The following is a 12,271-nucleotide window of genomic DNA, read 5'->3' as shown; positions in this document are numbered from 1 at the left end:
CATTCAGCCTTTCACCATTAAATATGATGTTAGCTGTAGATGTTTTATAGATACCTAGTATCAGACTGAGGAGATCTTCTGTTCCTAGATTGGTAAGCGTTTTTATAAGGAACAGACGTAGGCTTTTTTTCAAATGCTTTTTCTATGTCTCCTGAGATAATCATAATCAATGTTTTTAAAGTTTGTCATTATGGTTAATTATGTTGGTTGATATTTAATATTAAGCCAACCTTAAATCCCTGGAATATATCATATTTGATCATGATATATTGTTTTTCTTAGAAATTGTTGAACTAGATTTGTAGTACTCTACTTAAACATTTTACATCTACATTCATGAGGGATATTGGTCTTTAGTTGTTTTCTCTTGTGATGTCTTCCTTAAGTTTTGGTACAAGAACAATGATGGCCTTATAGAATGAACTGGAAAGTATTGCGATTCTTCATTTTCCAGAAGATATAAATTAATCATTCCTCCATTCTGAAAAGCAACGTCGTGATGGTACCAAATATGGGCAACTAAATATTAAGTAACATAGAGCTCAACAATATAAATGCAATCCTAGTGCTATTTGTTTCTGATAGTATTTTTAGGATTTTTAAAAAAATAGGGCTACTTATGTGTTATATATAACTTATATCATTTAATATAAGATACCATTATCCTTGTTCATGTTTCCTTATAATTTTAAAACAAAATTTTAAAAGTTTGCCTCATATTATATTGAGTAGATATATCATAATCATACATTTCTCTAATGTTGTCATTTCCCTTAATATATCAATATTATAAGTATTCTCAAAGAACATCTGAGAGCGCATTATTTTTTACCATTTTGGATTATTTCCTTAGGATAAATCCTAGAAGCAGAACAAAAGCACAATATTTGTATGTTTTCATAGAATATTTTAAAACAAAAACAGCAGGCAAGAGTCCTTGCTTTGAGTGAGATTTGAGACGTTAAATCTGGGGCAAATGCATTAAAATATGTAGGAATTAAAGCACTATTAAATATTTTATTATAGCAAATTGAGAAAAATGTTAATAAAGTCTTAAAATACCCTGTGTGTGTTTACTGAATAATTTCACTTTTGCTCTCTGTTTTGTTTAGTTTTGGCTGGTCAGGAAATAGCCAGGTGTCTTCACATTTTATTAGCTGCCCCAGTCACCAGCTCCTGGACCCTCGAGCGGCCCCATTCACTCGCCTGCAATCCCCCTGCCCCCCAGCAGGGCCAGGCTCCCCCCAGAAGCTCCTGCCTTGGCGGCCTGGGCTCCCTGGAGCTAATTCTGCCTCAATTTCATTTTTAAAGAACATGACAAATCACCTGATGTTTATAATTTTGAAAAAAACAAGGACATTTTTGGAGGCAGAAATAACAACCTAAGAATGATTACAATAGAACCAATGATAAAAATCACTGGTGAACCTAAACTGGTAGGTGTGCATTATTAAATGCATAGGGGACATATGGCAAACTTTATTATTTATTTATTTATTTATTTATTTATTTATTTATTTATTTATTAAAGATTTTATTTATTTATTCATGAGAGACACACACACAGAGAGGCACAGACACAGGCAGAGGGAGAAGCAGGCTCCATGAAGGGAGCCCGACATGGGACTTGATCCCAGGTCTGCAGGATCATGCCCTGGGCTGAAGGCAGGTGCTAAACCACTGAACCACCCGGGCTGCCTTAGCAAGCTTTATTTTGTTCCACGCGGAAGACTTACAGAAAAGGTTTATTATTTTATTATTTTATTTTATTCTCTACCTGCTGAAAACCATAAAATTCTAAAAAAAGATTAGTCATCAGTGCAGGGTTGGGTGAGATGTTTTAATACCGTTAATTCTTTCCTTGGGATGGTGTTTTCTAGGGATGTCACAAATTTCTGTGGCAAGTTTATGTGGAAGTTTATCTTTCTTTTAGATACCCCAAGATTCACAGGTCTTCTGGAAAAGCAAATAAAATCAGAAAGGTGACCGATTAAAATACTGTATTTTAAAGTAAAGGGTATATCATTTTGGTTCCATTGCATCGCTTATCTTCTTATCTGCTTTATAAAACTATCTCCAAAAATATCTTAAATTTCTAGATCTCCACCATTTTGTTTTAAATCAAGACAGTTTTCTTTAAAATCGCCATGAGAAATATTTGAAGTGAAACATGTCATTATGGTAGCATCAGGTACCATAATTGATCTGTGTAACACTAATACATTAACAGTGGCCCCTATTAGAATCTTTGTGAGATTTTTAAAACCTGACACCACATGTTTTCTTCTAATCAGAAGATGTCACTTTGAAAGGTGGTTGTAGTGATTTGATTTTGTCAAAATTATGCATCTCACAACTTTGGAAAAATATTTTCCAAAAGTTGAACAGCAGACCATTGTGGCAGCCTTGAAGATGAGCCTTGCTGATCTCCAACTATGGGGATTGTAATTGGCCAAGGGCCCCAGGCACTGCCCTCTGAGACCCACGGCCATGTTTGCACTTCTCCAGCCAGTGACAGAAGGTGACAGAGATATTAAGGCAGGCCTGTTACTGAAAACATGAGGGCGCCTCTGATGGTCTACTTTGGCTCAAGACTTCCAACCATTTTCAAACTTCCATTAGATTGCATGGCAATCTAGGATGCTTCCTTCCATTCAGCCTTTCCTCCTTCTTTCCCTCTGCATTTCCTCACCTGGGGTCAGACTTGTGTCGCAGTCTTGAGTTCTTTTCGCTCCTTCCATTTTCTCTCACCAGGCATTTCATCTGATACAACTCTTGCCCTTTTGATTTCTTTATCTTGCTTCTCAGAGGATCTGGCCTATGACACGAATATAGAAAAATCTGAATTAACCATAACCAAACATAATTTCTATGTGTTTACTAAAATAAATAGAACAAATAAAAGTCTAGCCTAGTGTTAAATCTATGTTTGAACATATCGAGTGCATGATCCTAAGGCTTGCCTGTGGTCTCAGTGTGATAGATAAATGCATCAAACGTTATCTACCAATGAGATATCTTATGCTGGGGCGCCTGGGTGGCTCAGTTGGTTGGGTGGCCACCTCTTGATTTTGTCTCAGGTCATGATCTCAGAGTTGTAAGTTCAAGCCCTGTGCCAGGCTCAGCACTCAATGGGGAATCTGCTTGAGGATTCTCTCTCCCTCTCCCTCTCCCCCTTCCCCTGCTCTCTTTATTCTCTCTCAAATAAATAAATATGTCTTTAAAAAAATAGATGTGCTTCTGATTAAAAGTACACATTGAATGTCAGGATTAGCAGAGGGAATTAAAATAAAATAATATTTTTGGAAGGCTCAAAATTAACAAAGCCTAGGAATATTTGAAAAACACATTTTTCTCTTCTGAGAGCAGAATATAGGGTGCTGATAAATATATTTAAGTATTTTTATTTTTATTTTATTTATTTTTAAATATTTTATTTATTTATTCATGACACAGAGAGAGAGAGAGAGAGAGAGAGAGAGAGGCAGAGACACAGGCAGAAGGAGAAGCAGGCTCCATGCAGGATGTGGGACTCGATCCCGGGACTCCAGGATCATGCCCTGGGCTGAAGGCAGGCGCTAAACTGCTGAGCCACCCAGGGATCCCCTATTTAAGTATTTTTAATAAAATAATAATTATTATGGTGATGTATTGCCATTAAAACATAAGGGGAATGTGTACAATGGGGTATTACAAGTTATTAAGGAGATAATATCGATTTTCATAAAGGGGGCTCTTTTCTAATGTGGCAATGCTGCAGACTCAGTCAGGGGGTTGGTACTCTGAGTGTTTTTCTGATCATAGTGATGGTTTGCCCTGGGCCATTTGTATCTTGCTACCTGGTTGTCTTTATAAGCAGGAATGTTGGTTTATAAGATAGTTGAATGGAGTTTGGGTGCAATTTATGGTCATGGATCTTCTCTCTTTATACCTCTGTCTTGCTCAATAAATGCTCACACTGTGTCGTTAACACTGTGCTGTAAACAGCTAATTAAAAAGTTCACACAAAAGAGCTACAATATAAAGACCAATCACATTTGTCTGGAAAGCCAGTTGCTTTATGGAACCACTGTTCTCTTCCTCTAGGCTTTGGCAGGTAAGAGTCTTTTTGCCCCACCCATCAAAATTTTCTTCCATTTGCCTGTAGGCTATGCAAGACCTTCAGAAAGGGGTAAGCTCAAGGTGATTATAAAAATAAATTTTAAAGATGCTTCTGAAAGAACAAAGATTTTTGAGTATATGGATTATTTAAATTTTTAGTTACTTTTATAAAAATTAATCCAACCATCTATTTTTCACCGAAAGGTATAATACAATTTTAGTTGGAATTTTAAGCAGTTTGTGGAAACTAAACTTTAAAAGCAATGTATGATTTTACTTCAGAAACTAACTTAACCATTTATTATTTTATTCTAGAATGACTATAAAGAAATATCTGACATTTTCGTTGGTATCTAACAGAATAAAAGGTAAAGTGGGAGGCCCATTAACCCAGGAGTGCCATAAAGATAGTTTTTAAAAAATCTTTTGTACTAAAAATAAAGGAGAATGATTTACAATTCTAGGAGCAATTCTGAAAATAAAAGTAAATTAAGCATTAAAAACATCATCTTTAGCACTTCTGTTAAAGCTCTTCTCAAGTTTCCAGTAATACCTGCCTCTTCTTTGTTTCTTCTAATCACCATGTATCTGCCTTCCTCTGGTCCCCAGCATTCAGAACCCGCAGTGGCATGGGAGGTGTCTCTGAAGCATCAGGGTGGCTTGTTGAGAGCCCTGGTGCTCGCAGAGCCTGCACCGCCAGGTGCTTAATTGGCTCAGCTAGACTAACTCAAGGCACCGCCAGGTGCTTAATTGGCTCAGCTAGACTAACTCAGGGCGAACTCTTCCAGAGCCGAGACTCATGTTACATTAGCCTCAGTGACACCTTTTAATGCTTATGATATTTTTCTCCCTCTGTTTCAAAAGTGCTCAGGGATTTGCAGGATTGTGCAAAGAACTATGTACATAAACTTTAAAAAAAAAAGATAATAGAAAACATTAAAAAGCACTGCTCATTTCACTTTGTAATTTATTTGCAAATTTATTCCTTAAATATATACATATTTAAGTGTAAATGTAAATATAAATATAGTGTTCCTGAGATGAATCATACCTGGTCATGATGTATTATCCATTTTATGAATTGTCGAATTAGATTTGTACAATTGTGTTTAGATATTGTGCATCTATGTTCATGAGGGACATTGTCTATACTTACTTTCTCCCATATACAGTTGAACCTTGAATAATATGGGTTTGAACTGTGCAGACCCACTTATTCACAGATTTTTTTTTTCCAGTATGGTACCATAAGTGTATCTGAAGTGCATTTACAGGGCAGTCTGGGTGGCTCAGCGGTTTAGCGCCTGCCTTCGGCCCAGGGTGTGACCCTGGAGACCTGGGATCGAGTCCCACATCAGGCTCCCTGCGTGGAGCCTGCTTCTTCCTCTGCCTGTGTCTCTGCCTCTCTTTCTCTCTTTCTCTCTCTCTCTCTGTATGTGTCTCAAGAATAAATAAATAAGATCTTCAAAAAAGTGCATTTACATTATGATAATAAATATTAAACATGGGAGGAATAACTGATGTTCATGGACATGTAAAAAAGGAATGCAATTTTTATATAACCAATCCTCTAATATTTAAGAGGAATGATTCAATCTCACAGTCCAATAGAATTCTTTTTTAAAAAAATCATTTTCTTCTTGCTGCCATTCCTTCTTCTATCTCAGTCATCCTTTTTGTTTTTATGTTTTCTGTGGTAGGTACTCACAACTTTTTCACACAAGTGCATGGAATTTTCTTTTCATTTGCTTTGCATATTCTCAAAATTTCTTTATATCTTTCTTTAGGTCTTTGATAACTGATAATTTCAACCAATATCCTTTCAAAATGTGGAGAAGAAATTATTTCATAGTGTTCTAGCACTCACCGAGGCTAAAGAGAAATCTGATATTCATTTCATTGTAAGATACCAGATTTTCCACTCTGGAAGCGTTCTTGGTTTTTCTCTTTATTTTCAGAACTATTTATAGGCATAGACATTTTATCCATTTATTATGCTTGTATGTGGTAGGCTCTTTTAATCAAAATATACAACTACTTTAACTCAAGAGAAATTTTTTGAGTTAAAAATTATAATGTCTATTATTTAATTGTTCTGTGCTTCAGTTTTACCATCTATAAAGTGGGGGTAATAGTATTTTATTGGATTATTTGGTAATGTCAAGTTCTTAGAGCAGTGCCTGGCACAAAATAGGAACAAAGTATGTATTCTGTGGTATATGGTAGGTCTACAAATAACTCTACATTATGGGAAATTTCTTTAATTTTATGCCTTGGTTACTAGCTTGGACGTGAGAGCTGTTCTTTCTAATCACATTATTCACTGAATTTTTATTTCAACAATCACCTGTTTAAAATTCCCAAGTCTTTCATTGTCTGCTATTTTTTTGTAGCACCTTCTCTTTTTTTTTTTTTTAACATAACTATGATTCCTCTAATCTCTGTGGATTACATATACACACATGGATATACTAAATTAATTTACATTTATTGTAATTCTTGGTTTAGATGGATATAATTCACTTTAATAAGACTAAAATAACTTCAAAATATATTACACTGATTTCAATTTTGAAATGCTTTAACTTAGCTTCTGTTTTTCTTTTCCTGACTTCTATTGGATTGAGTTATCTTATTCCCCTCTTTTCCCTGATATTGGTGCAAATTGACAGATTCTATATCAAGTCTTTTAATTATTAACATGAAATTTTATCATGTATATTTGACATAACAGTCTACAATTAATTGTTGCCTAAATCTTTTGTCTTAAGAGAGAATCAGGACTTACAACTATTAAACTCTGAATAGCCCCTTTAAACATAAATGCTATTTTTGTCAGAATTTATTTCCATTTATTTTTTAATTACTCACATGCTTACTAATTTCGTTGCTTCCTAGTGCTTTCTTGCCAACACTCATTTCTTTGGAGTATAATTTCCTCCTCAAAGTATGTTGTTGAGAAGTTCTTTCTCTGAGAATATTTTTTAAATTCAGTCTTCGAAATTCTAAAAATATGTATTTTTCTCCTTCTCTTGAAAAACAATTTATTATTTTGAAGATATCACTTGAGGCCTCTCCTTACCGTTTGTCTATTTTTAGAGGTAATTGTCCTTTCTTTTTGGTTGATTTTAAGATTTTCTTTGCATTTGGTGTTCTGAGCTTATCAACAAAACAGGTCAAGATGTGAGTTTCCTCTTATTTATTTTTTTAAGGCTTGCTCTGATTTTAGGATTCATGTCTTCATCAATTTTGAAAACTCCTCAACCATAATTTCTTTGCCTCTCCCCATTTTATTTGTATTCTCCTTTTGAAACTTCTTTTAGATATATACTGGATCTTCACATTTTACCTTCCATATCTTGTAACTTTCCTTCACTCTTCTCGCCCTTTATACCTTTATGCTATAATTGGATACTTTCCTCCAGTCTATCTTCCAGTTTATTAACGATCTCTTCAGCAGTGTCTAGTGTGTTGTTTAGTCCATCCATTTAGGTTTATGTTTCAGTGACTATATTTCCCTTTCTTACCCACTACATCTGATTCAGTTTCAAGTGTTTATTTCTTCTTATAGTGTCCTCTATATCTCTGTAGTTTCTACTTCCTATTGTCATTTAAATTATCTTAAATATAATTATTTTATGATCTGTTGATGAGTATCATATTATCTTAAGTGCTTGAGATACAAATCCTTTTGTTGTATCTTCTGACTCTTACTTATGCTTGATCATTTTTGCATGTGTTCTGTAATTATTGATCATGAATTCATCTTCAATGGATTATGGTTTTTCTGTGACAGTTCTTGGGTCCTGTTAGTGGGAGGGTTGACACAGAACAGTTTTAGGTTTGTTTCTGCCAGATATCAGATGTAGGGAAACCAGACTGGGAACAATTTTTACATATTTTTTTGGCATGGCGAGTCTTTCATCAAATAGATTAAATTCTGACTCCAAATTCCCATATGGTTCTTATATATTTTCTTTGCTAACCTTAAACTCTGAGCAAAGATAAAGTTCCTTGTCATATACATGAACTATTGAACAGTATTTTTCTAGTCTCTCTTTCACTGAGAAAACAGACTGGTTTAATATAAATCTATGAGTTTCAATTACTACACACTTAAGCATCAAAGGTCTTTTCTTCTGTCCCAACATGGATATCAGAACCCAAATGCCTTGTTGTTTGAATTTATTTTTTGTATGATAATTCCCTAGATCCAAAACATTGTATTTATTGTTTTGTTTTTCAGCTCCTGGTTTTGTTTCTTAGGAATTTTACTCTCTTTTCCTCCAAGCTCAAATTTGTATTAATATCTTTTGTTGTTGTTTTATTTTACATTTTAATTAATTATTTAAACAATATTTAATTATTTTGTATACCCACATGTGGCTTCTCAAGGCTAAATGATACAAGGTCTTGCAGTTTGTGTTACAAATTTTGTCTTATCCTAAGAGCAGTAGGAAATTTTTAGCAAATGAAAGACATAAGATTTGTCTTCAAAAAAGATCAGACTGGCTGCAAGTAGAGAAAGACCTCCCTCAGCTTATCTCTTGGCCATTTTCCAGGGAGTAAAGGATCATTTTGGATGTTCATCCTCAATTTTCTGGTTTTATTGAGACAAGATTGAGCATGGTTGCTGATGTCACAGGTTATTTTTTTCCTTGCCACTGATCACACTTATATATGAGATATCAGACTATTTCCCGAGTAGAGTTTGTTTTCTTTAATGTGTTTTCTGTACATTGGTTGCTACCACCAGAATTAGTCCAAGTGTTACTTTCAGGCAGCTCAAAAGGTATAGTAGTTTCAGCTTTTCAGGATAAAAATTTGAGAAATTTAGAGATGTACAAAGGTTTTATATAAAAGAATATGATCAGTAGTAATACAACAGAATTTTCAATTTCCTCTTAAATACAAACCTGGTGGCACAGCGGTTTAGTGCCGCCTGCAGCCTGGGGTGTGATCCTGGAGACCTGGGATCGAGTCCCGCATCGGGCTTCCTGCATGGGGCCTGCTTCTCCCTCTGCCTCTCTCTCGCTCTCTCTGAATGAATAAATAAATAAATCTTTAAAAAAAATAAAAAATAAAAAATACAAACCTGCAAAAATCATGATACTCTATATGTAATTGCTGATACATGTGAAAGTTTTTTTCAGGTTTCATTTCCAAATATTTCGTTGATTCTATTATCTGGACATTTCTTCAAGCTTTTCTTATCACACCCAGTCCCTCTTCATTAGTTAAACTATTAACTGCATATAAATTCTTTTTATTGCTCATTCCATCAATCATGACTTATTGATAGCTTTCAAATTAATGAATGATTATTTCTCATCTTTCAGAGCAAATGGCTTATACAGAGATTACGACTAAATATTTTATTTTCTTCTGAGGTAATGGTCTTGCTGTCAGGATCTCCTTCTTTGCTCCTCATCCCTCTTATCTCAGAAGCAAGCATGATGAGTTCATGGATTTAGAAACAGCTCTATGTAGCAGAAGTGAAGAGCATAAAGCAAAGGGGGAAGAATAGCAGAAATTTGCAATAGAGAAGATTGTAAAGGCAGGTCAGTGCTAGACCATTATTTAAATGAAAGCTCTAGGATCCTACCAAAAGATTTTAAACATTAGGAATGGTACAGTAATCCCAGCTGTTACCCATCCTATATAGAGAAGATGGAGTCAAAAAATTGCAGCTCCCATCATGTTTCCTGTAGTTCAAAAATTGTGAATGCTTCCTTATAGCCTTCTTGACCAAGATCAGATTGCTTTAAGATTTCTTGGTCACTAAGGCACACAAATAGCTGCAATTAATGGAAAAATGTTCAAACAATACCATGTTACTATTAAAAAAAATAAAATGAATGGGTACCACTTCAAGTCAGTGAGACAGATGAAGTAAGAATTAGATCATTATGGGCATGAGACTTCATTAGGGAGATGGAAAATGAGTTCTATTTTTGTAAGTACATGTATATATATGCAGCTGTTTAGCTGCTTATAAGTTGAACAAAGATTGATAAGACTGGGCAAGAGGATAGTTCAGGGCAGAAGAATTACATGGACACCAGAGGGGGCATCTACAGGACGCGTGAGGAATAGGAAAAAGCCTGACCTGTCTGGACAGAATTGAACAGATCACTACCTAGAGAGAGATTGAACTGGGACAGGGAAGATCACTGGACAAAGGCCTTGACCTGAGGGAGTGTATTCTTGAACAGAAATGGCACCTACAGGAAATTTTATTTTGAAATTTGGTGAGGTTCAAGAAAGACCTAAGGGGAGAAATTTTGCAGGAAAAAACAATGCTGGGCAGCCCCGGGGGCTCAGCGGTTTAGCACCTGCCTTCAGCCCAGGGTATGATCCTGGAGACCCGGGATCGAGTCCCACGTCAGGCTCCCTGCATGGAGCCTGCTTCTCCCTCTGTCTGTCTGTCTGTCTGTCTGTCTCTCTCTCTCTGTGTCTCTCATGAATAAATAAATAAAATCTTAAAAAAAAAAAACAATGCTAACACCCACGAGCCAGCTCTATTCTAACAAGTGTATGGTAAGTTGGAGCGTTGAATTCGTTTATCAGAATGGAGAGTTCTGAGGAAGCGAGAGGCAGGAAGATTTGGGTGAACTGGGGACTGATAGCTGCGGGAAAGGCAGTGCTGTTGGAAACGTTGGCTCCTGACTTGAGTGAGTACTGAGCAGTGAAGACTTCTGTGGAAATTCGTGAGGCAGGAAGAAAAAAGTATACAGAACTCAACCACAGCTATAACTAGAACCTTCCCCAGCTCTGTTCAACAGTGTAAATTGTGATCCCTATTTATTTTCTCAACATGTTATTATTCCTCTGCATCGGTCGGTTTTGAAGTCTTTTCTAAAGTTGTAAAAAAAATAGAGTTCAATATTCTCACCGTAAACCCCCCAACTTAACAGTTTTACTGTATTTACCTGTACGGTCATACTTGGTGTTTACAGTTCCAGTTAGACTTGTAAGAGGTTTATCCTTCATCAGATATAAAAATCTATAATTAGCAGTATTTCTCTCAGCTACTAATGTAAAAAGGATCCACACATATTTTGAAAATAAATAAATATTTATTAATTATTTATAGAAATAAAGGGAACACTTTTTAGAATCACAGAAAATATAACTTATGAAGAAAAATAAGGATCCAAACATAACAAGACATTATATTTGATGGAAGGTAACATACATTTTTAATGCCTTTTATTAAAAATCTAGTGTTACCCTTTCTTTTTTTCCCCTCTTCCCTCTTTCCCTTCCCCTACATTCTTTTTCTTCCTTCCAAAATGAAAGAATTGATAGTTTTCATCAATGTGAAGTGGTTTATCTTTACTTAGAAGAATGAAGAAGAAACTCTTAAGTAGCTTTAAAATTCCTCATAAAACACAAAAAGATTGAATGAAAATCTTTGGAGGACATTATTCACCCATAAGTCTTGATAATTTGATGCTTTTTGTGGGTATGATTTGTGTGCAAGTTGTGTTAATTATACATCATGTTTAGAAAAATACTATTTTGTTGAGCAGTGTAAATGTCACTCTCATTAGCCATCATTATTACCTGCCAGCAAGAAGATGCTTTCAATGAATGATAATTTGCCTTCATGGTCCTGTGGATGCATACAAGTGTAAAAATTATTTTTTATGTTATTTTCAGCATTCATAACCCTTTTTATTCCTTTCAAACTGTTTTCAGACCAACTTCTAAATTTGAAAAAGAAAAAAAAATGGTCTCATTATAATCCACTACTTTGACCTAGTTCAGATTGATTCATGGCCAAAAGAGAGCACAGACTCATGGAAGACCCACTCTTTTCAGAACCAAATTCTAATAATGGTACAAGGTAGGGTTTTGTTGTTTTGTCTTGTGTAAGATTTTATTTATATGAGAGAAAGAGAGAGCATAAGCAGGAGGAACGGCAGAGGCAGAGGGAGAAGCAGGCTCCCTGCAGAGCAGCGAGCTCCACGCAGGGCTCAATTTCAGGGCCTGGGATCATGACCATGTCCAAGGCAGCCGCTTAACCAACTGAGTCACCGGGAGCCCCAACAAGGTAGTATTAAAGTTGAGAGTGTGGGAGGTACAATCTCTGATATAATACTGATGATCTAAAATGTCCAGTTTTAGCATGACCAATATAAGTGACCCCATCTTTGTTCTCCTT

The 12,271-nt window shown here is 35.4% G+C and overlaps 2 long non-coding RNA genes across 2 annotated transcripts in view; both read right to left on the bottom strand.

The window, feature by feature from the left end:
• Positions 1 to 1,817: 1,817 nt before the first annotated feature.
• Positions 1,818 to 9,079, bottom strand: LOC119872483. The gene is made up of 3 exons (XR_005361833.1): positions 9,018 to 9,079; positions 2,693 to 2,818; positions 1,818 to 1,956 (listed from the first exon to the last, which is right to left on the bottom strand). It is a non-coding gene; the product is annotated as an uncharacterized LOC119872483 (long non-coding RNA).
• Positions 9,080 to 9,083: 4 nt separating this feature from the next.
• LOC111096597 overlaps positions 9,084 to 12,271 on the bottom strand; it is a 45,545-nt gene continuing 42,357 nt past the window's right edge. Inside the window, exons 5-6 of the long non-coding RNA XR_005361832.1 lie at positions 11,671 to 11,719; positions 9,084 to 9,141 (exon numbers count right to left, since the gene is read on the bottom strand). This is a non-coding gene — a long non-coding RNA (uncharacterized LOC111096597). The remainder of the gene's footprint in view (positions 9,142 to 11,670; positions 11,720 to 12,271) is intronic.

This window comes from Canis lupus, chromosome 7 (genome assembly GCF_011100685.1).
Source record: "Canis lupus familiaris isolate Mischka breed German Shepherd chromosome 7, alternate assembly UU_Cfam_GSD_1.0, whole genome shotgun sequence".
In the NCBI taxonomy this organism is placed as follows: Eukaryota; Metazoa; Chordata; class Mammalia; order Carnivora; family Canidae; genus Canis; species Canis lupus.
This window is presented reverse-complemented; position numbering and strand designations above follow the sequence as displayed.